This window comes from Anabrus simplex, chromosome 1 (assembly GCF_040414725.1).
Source record: "Anabrus simplex isolate iqAnaSimp1 chromosome 1, ASM4041472v1, whole genome shotgun sequence".
NCBI lineage: Eukaryota > Metazoa > Arthropoda > Insecta > Orthoptera > Tettigoniidae > Anabrus > Anabrus simplex.
In genome coordinates, this window is record NC_090265.1 from 1,375,668,031 (window position 1) to 1,375,681,686 (window position 13,656).

Below are 13,656 nucleotides of genomic sequence, written 5' to 3' on the forward strand. Positions count from 1 at the left end.
AATAAATTTCCAATTTCTTTGCGATCATTTAAGAAAAGGCTAGGAAAACAACAGATAGGGAATCTGCCACCTGGGCGACTGCCCTAAATGCAGTTCAGTAGTGATTGATTGATTGATTGATTGATTGATTGATTGATTGATTGATTGATTGATTGATTGATTGATTGATTGATTGATTGATTGATTGATTGATTGATTGATTGATTGATTGATTGATTGATTAGTGTAGTACTGATATAGTTCATTCTACATCTAAAATCAGCGGAACCCATAGCTACGCTATATTTGATGGTTGTATGCGATGTCCGATATTTCGAATACAGATGTTTCTTCCAATTATATTTCCCTCTACGTAACTGTAGTAGATTTGTTCGAAGTTTTTAAAGATGTTATTCCAAATGAATTTTGTGTAATTGGTCCGTTAATCCATTTCTTTTCGATTATTTGTATTTCAAGAATACGTAGGAACACATTATTAAAGGCACTACACAGCGTTGAATTAATTAAAACACCGATTGAAAATGAAACGTATAAACTTTATTTCTGAACTCTTACAACAAACAGCTGCTCGTCATAAACATGCGTAATTCTCTGACAGAGTCAAGTCAACCTCATGTGTATAACAAGAAAAAATAACGACCTAAGATTTACTTCGTAATATTTTACTATATCCGTGAGAATATCCTGTCTTAAGTAGCAAATTCGTCAAAGTAAGTTGTGACACTTCAGTTTAATTTAAGAAATTATGTCATAGCTAAATCACATGGAAATCTGTCTCTGGTCAGTGAGTTTATTCTTTCCATTATTTCTTTTCCTTTCTCGAAAAAAAATTTGTCTTACAACTTAATTTCCGAAGTGCAGGCATACCTACCTTGGCATCCAATATCCTCTTAATATATCACATTAAAAGTCTGTTCCTCCAGAAATGGATTTGAACACGTTTCTTTGTGTGCATTGACGTCGGAAATTTTCAGGTGTAAAGTAGACGGATATCTTCTGTTGAAGTTCTTTGGAGGGACAGGTTGAGGTGAGTGTGCTAGACTCACCGCGCATATGGTCGGCCGAGACATTTGTGTTGCACGCGAAAATAAACCTTACGACTGTGGAGGGAGAAGCTGCCCGTCTATCCTTGCATTGCGGTCTCTAGACCAGACCAGTCTTGAAGGGGCTCCTGTCGTAGGTAGACGTGTGATACTGTAGTGAGCAAAGGACATCTGTGATTGTTTTGTGTGTGTGATTTGGGTGTAGAACTGTTACCATTAATGTGTTTCATTGGGAGGACTTGTTAACGTATATAAGGTAAGTGAATTGTAAAGAATATTTTAAAACCGTCTTATTTAATTGTTGTAGAATCTTTCACTTGCTTGTATAGAAACAGTTTCTTTTTCATACAAGCTTGTATTAATATTAATATATGTTTACATGTTTCCGTTTATATTATTATATATTGAATAAATTGCCAGTCAAGGTATTCCTGTTGATTTTAGGAAGTCCGACTGCCGACATTCAGAACGCACCATCTGCCGGTGAATGAAAACGAAGTTATCTGTTAATTAAAGCGCACATTATTTTTAACTAGTTGAATTTTTCTTCTCATTACGGAATTTATTCTGTTATAACGAGACACTAACTTACCCGTATTAAAAACTAATCTTTCACGTTTTGAATGTATATTAAGAAATGTATATCCTATTTATAATCGGAAAAATAATATTCTGAAAATAAAATCTGGTCCCTTTTCGAGAAATTGAAGGACAGAGATCCGAAATGATATATTTCACAGCGGGAAATATCACAGTAAAAACGGTCTTGGCCAAAGAATTATTTAGTCCGAAAAGAATGTTGTGGAAGTAGAACACATTACAACAGAAACCCAGTGTGCTACCGTGTTATACGCAACCTCAAATAATGAAGAGCATAACGAATATCTACTATGGCAATTATTATAGAGAATTTTTAGTATTTGCAGAACATTGTGGTGCCCTCAGTAAGAATATTCAGCAATTACATCTCTGAATCAAGCGAAGAAGTTTAAGAGAGAATTAAAAATAGAAAATTAACGACACATAATTCTAATGTAATGTGAACTGTAGGTGTGATGATGATTATGATCAGTATATAGCAAAATTTGCAAAAGTCATCAGACTGAAATGGAGGTTAGCACAGTGGTTAGATATTCGAATAATATTAAAGGTACAAGACGTCTAGCACCCTATTCCGGGGTTGAGAAAGTATATCTTTCTAATTGGTTACTTTTTCCTTTAATAATAGCTTTCATTCCAACCTAGTACACCTGGTATTACTATTGAAATATTATTCTTATTCATCATCTTCTTCTTCTTCTTCTTCTGCGTTTCCTACCGCCTTTCCCACACCTGTGGTATCGCGGGTGCGAACTGCGTAGCACATGTGGATTTAGCCCTGTTTTACGGCCGGATGCTCTTCCTGACGTAACCCTATAATTAATATTGAAATATTATTGCCTTTTAAACCAAAGTGGCATTTGCTGACATAAAATAATTAGGAAAAGGTCAGGAAGAATAAAAAGAAGAATCCATAGCGTTATTTAAGAGTAGGTGAATGAGAGATTTAGAGATGTTCGGAACGAAGAAATATTGGGCGTAGTCAGTACTTGGATGACTGGTCATCTACTATTCATAATCGGAGGACCGTAAATGAAATATATTCCCACACTAAATGTTTGGCTGAATGATCAACGTCTTGGCCTCCAGGCCTCGAGGTTCCGGGTTCTATTCCTAGAGTGATCATGGAAATTTAATCGTCAGTCGTTAATTCCCGTGGCTTGGGGACTGGGTATCTGCGCAGTCTCTATCATCCCTGCTGCTCGCACACAATACTACACTCTATCACACTAACACATAGTTGATACCCACCTTCCTTAGAGGGTCTGCCGTACAACGACTGCGCAAGGCTAGTAATGAACCTAACGAAATTATTAACAAACACCTTTACGAAATTCAGAAATTGATTAAAAGTGCATACCACTGAATAAAATAATTTTATCAAAGCGTGATATGCTCCTGTACGGAGGCGGATTAAACATTTCTGTAGCCCTAGGTTCAATTAACTTGTGCCCTCCAAAAAAAAGTAAACAAGTAACTTAGATCATAAGATACTTGAAATAACTGCAAAATATGGTACATTGTACAAGTAAGATTTAAAATCACACAAAACCGTAGTATTCAAAACCACATAACATAAACAGGTGAAAATAGAATCATGGATACATTCGTCTCAGTTCAATAATAATCGCATTGACCGGAATTTGCTGCGCTCTAGTGCCATCGCTAATAGACACGTGCTCTCGTTTTAATTTCGTCTGCCGTTCCTTTCAGACAGGGAAGAAGCACGTAATGAACTTGTGAGAGCTAAGAAAATATAATTTAGTATAATAGAAACTGATTTGTCACGATGGTTCATTATCTCGGCCACCTCATGCTATTAATATAACTTCATTCTTAGACTAACGGTTAGCCTCCTTGTCCGCTGTTGGAAGGGCAAGAAACTGTTCATTCGATAATAGAAACATAATGAAATAAAAATGGAAAGTATAGAAGCCTCGAAACTGCCGTTTCTTCTGAAGCTGTGTATGTTTCACGATTTTCTAACATCTCTCACATCATCAAGAGTCTGTCCAAAATTCAGAAACATTTTGAGAGTCAATTTCGTATTCATATTTGAGTTAGAAATTTGTTAGAAATGGCTCATTTATAACTGTAGCCTACCACTTAAGAAAAGAATAACAGGTTTGACGTCTCAGTACATGTTATAACGTAATTTCAGGCATACCCTACCCTATTGCTACTTCATTTCATATTCTGAAAATTCGCACCATGATTCAGATGAAGCTATTAAGGGGCATTAACTTCGACGTCATTTACCTCAAGATTTAGGAGGGACTGTCGTAACCTCAAAGAATGAGTATATTGGGTAAAGAACAGATTGCTTGTTCTTCTTCTTTTCTTCTGGTGTCGTCTCCTCACGGAAGGTTAGTGACCATCATAGAGTAATTTTTCCTTTCATAATTTTTTCCGCATCACAGTTGCCGTATCATGGATGACGAGCCAATATTCATAGTTCCACGCTCAGGACAATCTTCTCTGTCCACGTTTAATAACAGAAAAACTTCCAGTGTCTCCAAAGTGTAATACCACCAAAAAAGACTCAACATTTTACCATAGGATGTCCGTAATAACAGGCTCAACTGCAGCCCCCTGCTTGATGCACACATCTCTCGCAAATTGTGAGCTCCTGAGAGACATCATGCATTCATTCTACTCATTCAGCTTGTAACAAACCTACAACAGTTTATGAATATAAACTGAGATTTAACTACTTATGAAACTTCTCGTGGCTAACTATTTAACAAGCTGGCCTTTGGTCCAAGGAGTCCCGGCTGCGATTTCTAGCTGGGCTTAGGATTTTAACCTGGGTATTTGTGCCGTCTTCAATTTTATATTTCATCCTAGCAGGGGCCCCATTTTGGCAGACGTGCAGGTCGTCAACGGGCGTCAAGTCGAAAGATCTGTACCAGGGCCTCTCCGAATGGCACATGCTATTAATTAATATAAATAAATCTGTGGCTTGGTTCTAAAAGGGCTAATGTCAAAAAACCTGTTTTTAAGCTATGAGCATTTGAAGTTTTGCTTATAGTTTTCCAATTTCTTTTTTCAACAACTAACTTTAAATAACTTTATACTTTCTTTGTGGAAGTCACCTTATTAAACGCTAATTTTTTCTATCGTATTCTTTAAAAATTGCCAGGTCTCGGCAAGGGCTTATTTAATTAAACGTTAACTGTTCGTTTAGTACTTAACAGAGACATTGGCCCTTTTAACATGTTGAAAGCCAGGATGAAACGCGTTTGTATCAGTTAATATCTCAATTTGGACATTAAAAAAAATGACATTGGCCCTTTTAGAACCAAGCCACAGAAATAATGATTTTAAACCAATCTCAATGTTTCATGTTTAAGTAGCATGCGTACCTTCAACAAAAATGAAGAAAATATACACATATTCACAAGAAGATAGCATGCCTTCAGGCGTTCAATCTGCAAGCCATTGTGTACAACGCAAGGATCATCACAATTCTCTGTTTGCAGCTGTCCTTTTTAGAGAACTGTGACCTTTCCTGCTTTTGTGTCTCCTACATTGAAGCCTTTTCCTACCGTCTCTAGTCATTGTCTCTTAGTCTTTCCTCTGTTTCTCTACATCTTCCACCATAAAATCCGTTAGTGTTTCAGGAATCTATCCTCCTTCTCCTCCTCTAACATCGAGCATTATACGCAAAAAATAATCAGATTATTAGGTTGTCATGTCCGAGTACAGAATATTTTCTCTTTTCAGTGCATAAGTATGTGTGAAACAAAATCGACTTTCTAACTTATCATTGGCCAAATTAGAATGAATACTCATTCCATCGTTTATAACAAGATGAACTTCAGAATGATGTATCAGTCGAAGCAAAAAGAATACAAGGATAATAACTTTGAGACTTCTTTGATCGTATGTTTTCTCATGGTGGTGGTGGTGGTGATTATTGTTTTAAGAGGAAGTACAACTAGGCAACCATCCTCTATATAACACTAATCAGGGAGAAAATATGGAAGGGGTCCGACACTTCGAAAAATGAAGATATCGGCCAAAGGAAGACAAGGGCCACGAAGGGCGTGAAAATGAAAGACTCCCTAGCCCTCGCAAACCTAACAGCGTCGGGGTCGGAAAAGAACTAGAGTTGACCAAGAGAGGTCAGATAGGATAGATGAAAGTGAGGAGCCTGGCACAAGTAAGTGGAAGCAATGCCAGGACTCAGCTAAGGGCCCCGTGGTCGCCAACCCACGCTCCAAAATTCAGAGCCCCTGGGGCTATGTTTTCTCACTACTAATACTACTACTACTGCTAATCGTATGGCCTCAGCTACCGAGTTGCAGACTGAAGGCAGCCCACATTCCAATTTCGACAGCCTGACTGTTACTGTCTAGCACATAAGTCTATATCTCTTACCCGAAGTCATTTAAGTCAATTCCTATCTCTAATCATCGTATTCTAAGCCTCCGTTAGCGAACACAGTCCTTGCAGCGAAAGCAAAATTTTACCGGACGGTGCTTATAAGTAATTTAACTTTTGTCAGGTGACACTAAGTGAGCTACTTAAGATCTTTTGCATACCAACAATAATAATATGGAATGCCAAGATTTATAACTGCCCTTCAAATATTGATTACTAACTCAGCCGGGATCGATCTCGAGAACTTGGAATCACGACTTGGACACTCTACGCCGGATCCAACGACGCAGCTTGTTTTCGAATAACTTGTGGTACTAAATAGCAGTCCATGAATTTATTTTAGGTAAGAACCAAAAATGTTTCTTAAAAGGTGACATTTTAATTAACTTAAGTCACTTTTACATAAGGATAAGAGCTGTAATTTGAGATATATTTTAGCGCTGTCCACCCGTGTCCTCTTTGTCCTAATAAATAACAGATACAAACCGAAATTTGAAGAGAGTAATGCTTTAGTAAAAAAATAGTCTAAACTCCTGACTGTTCTGAGATTCAATTGTTTGCCATTAATGTATAAACCAATAACTACTAAACGTGTAAACAGCTAATACACTAATTGAGACATTTCCAAGCAATAACTTACTATTTCATTTACAATGATGATGAAGCTCAGCTCATTGTCTGAGAAATGCGGGGAATACCTGGTCAGCAAAACAGCATCCTTGCTCAAATCTCTTAGCTATCCCAACTCCATTTCCGTAGTAACATTAAAACATGTGCAGAACAGCGAGACGAAATTTGGATCACAGAAATAGAAACCAAATATCGCAATTGCTATGTCATGCTCGAACCATTTTTGTCCGCGATAGCAATAATACTAGTATTGCTTTGTAGTATGTATTACGTCTTATAAATCTTGAGGTACAATTTCATTTCTTGTTATTTCATCTAGAAGCTAGAATATCGATGGTGTCACTTCATTTGCTTACACTTCGTATCGAGTCCTTCCTGATACTGTATCCTATTTTGATGACGAAAGCGATGTTTATATCTTTGAATAGTTGAGGAAGGTCCCAAGTACTTCAAATAATATACATGGATAAACCATTCGTGTAGCCACCGAAAGTTCTCATTTTGTGGTAAAAAGCCGCGTGTCATGTCTTCCGTTATTATTATTTTTTTTGTAGATTTTCTGCATTTATTAGTAATTCACATGTAATAATCGTTACTCAGTGCAAGGTCAGACGAAAATGTTATGATAAGAACATACAAATTCTGATGAATAAAAATAGAGCAAGTAATTGCTATCCAAATCAAATAAACACTGTACTTTTATAATATAAAATGTATCGATCTGAAAAATTGGTTTGGTGACTAAATCCAGAACTTCCTATTAATTTGAATATAGTTGCAAAACTACAGGGAAACGACAATACAAACAATATATTAGAATCGATGCACTGATAACTTTTATCATTCGCTTAAATAATCGTTTAGTGGCAAGTGTCCAAAATTCACTACTCTAGGGGAAGTTTTCTACCCATTCTGTATCACGTGAATTAATGACTCACTCGTTCGTTTATGGCCTTAAACTCCTTCATAATGAAAGTTTGAACAAGGTATTCCGTGTCACAACTACAGAAATACATCCATCATGCAAAAACATCATAATGAACATGTCATTTTCTAAGCAACCTCTGTGTCGACCTTGGACTCAATGTGAACGACTCAGTAAGAATTCCTGATCGTCATAAGAACATAACCGCACTTTTGTAGAATAGTTTATTCAACTTGTTCGTAAAGTCAGTTAACCTATAAGCCTTCTTGAATAATTATAAATGCAACGTGTTTCCATATCTACTTAAAATTTTATTTAAAGTTTATCTATCAGCATGATCTTGTTATGGAAGCAATTGTTGAGAAATTTCCTGTATACTTCAGATGGAAGAATCGAGCTGTTAGAAAAGCAAATTACGTTGGTTAATCTGAGCGGGAGTTTCTTAAAGTTTCCCCTCATTATTATTGAAAATATCAAGTTCATTGCCTTATCCGATCTCTCTTAGCTGCTGACCAGAAAGGTAACCCCTTAAAATGAGGAATCTAGTTGTCGAAAAATACCCATCTGATGATCTTAAATTTGATTCACTTCTTGAGTCCTAGCCATCCATTGTTACAGGAGGCGGGAATAGGACTAACTCTATACTAAACCATCTCTTATACTGAAATTAGTCGTGGTGGAATCTGTCACTTTGTCGACATGGATAGATAAAGGCTAAACAAATTTCCATGTGAACGTATTAGTGTTGAGTGATCAGCTTGAAAATAATTCATCATTTCTTCAAAATTCTTCACAGGACCAATAATTATAGGTAACTAAAACCAGGAGCCATTAACTATGAAGAGGCTTACTAAACCTTGGAACGAAAAGGATCTTCACCACATTCCAGTAGCCCTGCTCCGTGGTTAACTGGTTAGCATTCTGGTTTTTTGTCGAATGGATCCCCGGTTCTATTCCCGGCCAGGACGGCGATTTTGATTTTTTTTGCTAGTTGCTTTACGTCGCACCGAAACAGGTAGGTCTTATGGCGACGATGGGAGAGGGAAGGCTTAGTAATGGGAAGGAAGCGGCCGTGGCCTTAATTAAGGTACAGCCCCAGCATTTGCCTGGTGTGACAATGGAAAACCACAGAAAACCATTCAGGGCTGCCGGGCGATTTTGATCTTCCTTGGTTAATTCCCTTAGCTTGCGGACTAGAATGTGTGTGCCGTCTTCAATATTAGATGTCATCCTCACACACTCTCAGTCGCCCATGGGCATCAGCTTGAAATAATTGCACCAGGTCTCTCCGCAGGCCACACATAATTATTATATTCCACATTGCAGTTATTTTCGGGGTCATTTTGTATTTGGTCATCACAGATTTTTTCAAGTAAAAATTCCACCTCTAGGATCCGAACTTCTGTCACCGATATGTAGAGTCAACAGCCACTGTGATAATAAAGCAGGTGACCTTATAGATTTACGTGACTGTCGAAATCGTGATCATAGCCATGGGACCTCTCTATTTTACGTGGAATCCAAACCACATGAATATGATGTTTCCTTTCAGAAATTCCACATGCATTGACTAGGATTAGAACCACGGCCCCCTTAACGATAAGCGAGTGACAACGCCATTCAGCTATTAAGCCCCCTTGAATAAACTTCGGTACATAGTACAAATACAGGACTAGTGCTGGATAACGATGGGGTACACTAAGCAGCATGAGATGTGTGCAAATGAAAAAACTCTGTCAAGAAGAGCACGACTTCTATTTTCTATTTTTTAAATTTACTTTATGCTTTATTCGTGCCAGAAGAACCATTTTCTACAGACAATACTCACATAGCAAATAGAGATTATTAGACTAATCTGAACAAAGAGACATAACAGAGATAATTACAAACTATCAACTTTTGAAAAACTAAATGGGTTCGTGCAACTGAGGCAAATATGGATCATGATAGGTAGGAGGTAGTCCTGTAATTAAGTGTTCTTGCCCCGTAGCGACCGGCAGCATAGCGTTAGGGGAAGCTGAGATTTTGTCTTCCATAGCGCATGCTAAAAAACACGAGGTATACTGACAAATGAGTTGAATTGTCTGCTGTTATTTGTAATCACAGAGGGATTTATTGGATGAAAAATCCCATTTCTGCAGATTTAACTTAGGTTAGTTCTACCAACTCCCATTCGATGTCTGTTGAGAGCCTTCTCTATTAAGCAGTTCACCTAGTGACCAGTGCTTAATTTCTAACATTTTAATTTCCGGAACACATACCCACATATTTCCCCCCCATTTTCAACCAAAAGCCCCCCCCCCAAACAAAAGCAACAAGTTTAGATATTTGAAAACTGTATGAAGCATGTATGAACATACATGTTTCAGTAACTTTTTTATTAAAAACACTATGAAAAAATAGTTCTGGCAGGTGCCGAAACGCCGCTCCAAGCGTTCCGGCCAAAATTAAGCCCTGTTTGTGACCACAAGGGAGACTGTCATTTGGTTCCGTCCAGTTTAAAATATGGTCAGTTCGTTCCTTCTATAGTTTGATCCTTGCGGTATCTGGTTTCCCTTAAAGATTAACGGATGTTCGGTGGACGATTTTCCTAAGTTTGGTGAAACTGGAAGATACCCAAATAGTGAATGAGCTTCTGATGAAAATGTAGACTTTTCAATTTCTTCTGATTGTGTGTTCAATAGGGATTGACATCTGTGTGTTAAAGCAGGACTCATTATTCTGCTCGAAGATTGTTTCTGAAATAATGACAGTTCTTACATTCGTTCGTTTAGTACTGTTTTATGTTGGTTGGTAGCCTAACCTGTGCGCGATCAGGTATTGACGGTTTTACAAGTTACTGTAAGACAGACTGTGTTTTGTAAAACCAAATATAAGCTATGTAAAACTAAGAAATTCATCCAAAGGTGAGGAGGAGGAGTTTGTATTCTCACTACGTCAAGTGCTGTTGGAAGTGATGTGCTGGGCTCTCTCAGGTAACATTGCCTGAGGCTCAGGGAGAGGCCAGTCAGGGCTGGCCCAGCACGTGCTACCTGCCTTTCTGGCCTGCTTTCTTACGTTTCTATGGATAAGCGTCCTCCTTTACAAAGGCCGAGTGCGTAGAGAGAAGAACCGGACAAGCTGAGGTACAGTATCTGCCCGGAACAAGTTGCCGACACTATAGCCCTAGTCGTGCTCGATAAGTCTAATAAACCACGACTTGTCTCGGAAATGGGCGCTAAATGGTTTGAATTCCGGCCACACCAAATTTACTAAAAATAACGTTATAGGCTTTACGCCCCTGGCTGTTGTCATGAGTTTAGAGACACTGAGGCGCCAAGGCGCCGGAAATTTGTCCTACACGAGTTTTTACATGTCTGTAAATCTATCGGCACGAAGCTGGTATATGTGAGCACTTTCAAATACCATTGGACAGAGCCGGAAAAGTGTAGAATCCTGTAAATTGGACTCTCTTCTATCGTCTGTCAAATTCGATTTACTGTCCTGTGTTGTACTTTGTCCGTCACCTGACAAAACTAAAAAAAATTCTCAGGAGAATATCTTAAAATATCAAATGTTAGCTTCGTTAATTGTTCGGTATATAACGTAAACACGGTAATAAATACGAGGTGCCGGAAAATCAGAATCCTTCTCGGAAAATGAATTTTTTTTTTGCTATTGGCTTTACGTCGCACCGACACAGATAGGTCTTATGGCGACGATGGGATAGGAAAGGCCTAGGAGTTGGAAGGAAGCGGCCGTGGCCTTAATTAAGGTACAGCCCCAGCATTTGCCTGGTGTGAAAATGGGAAACCACGGAAAACCATCTTCAGGGCTGCCGATAGTGGGATTCGAACCTACTATCTCCCGGATGCAAGCTCACAGCCGCGCGCCTCCACGCGCACGGCCAACTCGCCCGGTAAAAAAATGAATTTTTAAACCTGCCAGAATATCTACTGACTCGAATGTCTCAAAATTTAGCACTTCAGTCTTTAATATCACCCACTTGCGCCGGAATTAGAATTCGCAATTTAGAGAACAGAAGCTGAACACCTGACTAACTACATAACACAGTAAGTCGCCCAGTTGCTTTACTCAAGTGTTACTTTAATAATAATAATAATAATAATAATAATAATAATAATAATAATAATAATAATAATAATATAGCGTAGCTTTACGTCCTACTAAGTACATTTACAATTTTTGGAGATGCTGAAGTGCAGTAGACTAAATCACAATACTTGGAGAAACAAGTGGAACCGTTCAGATGGCAATATCAAGTAAAAAATGTTGAGATCTGTGTCATTTCCAGTAAAAAACATTTCAAGAACAATTGTTAAATTAATAATATAACTATATAAATATTTGATACCTATGTTACATCTGTTGGAAAAAAGTATTTTGACCCGCAGTGTCTTTGATGAAGGGAAAGTCCGTTTATTTATAAGCTGGTAATCTTTTAGAATGTTCTTTGAAAATAATTTCAAAAACATTGTACAGGATATAAGTGAGCCCTTTGTTGTAGCAAAAACACCCAAACGAGAGTACCTAAAGCGTTGCATAGTGACACGAAAACCCCTCCGATTCCTTCCACACTAATCGCTCGCCTGATCACAGCACCGAACTGAAATACTTTCACTAGTAATCAAGGAACATCAGTCACAGAACATTATTATTACTATTATTAGGCGTGGTAATCGGACGGTATCATCACTGACCTCTCAGCAAGCCGGCCGCGTTTGAATCCCGGCCATTGCACATTTTGAAATGAGAATTCAAATCCCTGTGGTTCGGTTTCTTCGTTAAACTAGGCGTCCCATGGCTATGATCACGATATCAATAGTCGCAAAAACTGAAAAGCTTACCTTCTGTGTTTGTTTAGTAATCTTCGTGTTGCAAGCTAATGAAATGACACTGAATTATATTAAAAATTCTCATGGTTTGTCAATAATTGAACATTGCATAGTGAATTTATATTCGTTCCTATGAATATCTACGAAAATACTGGATATGAAGGTCGTCAACATTCAGAAGGGAAAAAAGTTGTACTGACGGCTCGAACACGCGATCTCAGTACTGACACTCGAGCCTCATGCTTGAACGCATGTGCTGCCATTGAACCGTGAGTGAGGGCCGACCGGAGTTCCGAGAGATTTGCATAGACAAAGGAGAAAGAAGGCATTAGAACCGTACCACTTCAGAGAAATGGAAGTTATTCGAGCGATGTTACTTCAAAGGAATGAGTAGAAGGTCGTGTTGCAAGCTAATGAAATGCCACTGACTTCTATCAGCGTTCGTGTTTCGATCACCTACCTACTATAACACTATGGCTAAGTATCCCATCATGTTTAACCAGTGCATATCCGCAGTTATTGGGCCAAATTAAACTTGTGTTTTCAAATTAATTTCTGTGCAATTAATTACAGGAAAGAAAGGGAGCGAAGGCAAATGCCGGGGCCGTACCTCAAAACCAGCAGTATTTGTGTTAGTGCAATATTTTTCTAGGAAAAAAAAGAAAAAAAGAGCTTCTTCTTCTTCTTCTTTATGGAGAGTATTGTTTAAGGAAATCTACCGTCTAGGCCATTGAATTTAAGCCGCACTGACACACATAGGTCTTATGGCGACGATGAGGTAGGAAAGGGCTAGGAGTGGGAAGGAAGCGGCCGTGGTCTCAGCATTTTCCTGGTATGAAAGTGGGAAACCATATTCAGAGCTGCCGACATTGAGGTTCGAACCCGCTATATCCCGAATGCAAGCTCACAGCTACGCGCCCCTAACCGCACGGCCAACTCACTTGGTACCGAGCGTCTAGATAATCGGCCCCTATTGGCATCAAAAATCCACCCACTGCCTAGTGTGCACATCTACATGAGTTTAAAATAACCATTGCGTTTGTTTCACAATCTTTCATAAGAGGGTTTTTAGAAGTATGAATAAAATGTGGTAAAACTCAATAAGTCATTGACGTAAAATAGGCCTATATTGATAAAAATATCATAACATATCATAGTGAATAAAAAAAACACAAATGAAAGGTTAAAGAATGAAAAATAACAGCTTAAAAGAGTTTTAAACGTTAATTTACGCCAA

The 13,656-nt window shown here is 38.2% G+C and overlaps 1 long non-coding RNA gene across 1 annotated transcript in view; it reads left to right on the forward strand.

Annotated features, from left to right (window-relative positions):
* Window positions 1–1,188: 1,188 nt before the first annotated feature.
* LOC137501866 (uncharacterized) overlaps window positions 1,189–13,656 on the forward strand; it is a 129,054-nt gene continuing 116,586 nt past the window's right edge. The window contains exon 1 of the long non-coding RNA XR_011018658.1: window positions 1,189–1,299. This is a non-coding gene — a long non-coding RNA (uncharacterized lncRNA). The remainder of the gene's footprint in view (window positions 1,300–13,656) is intronic.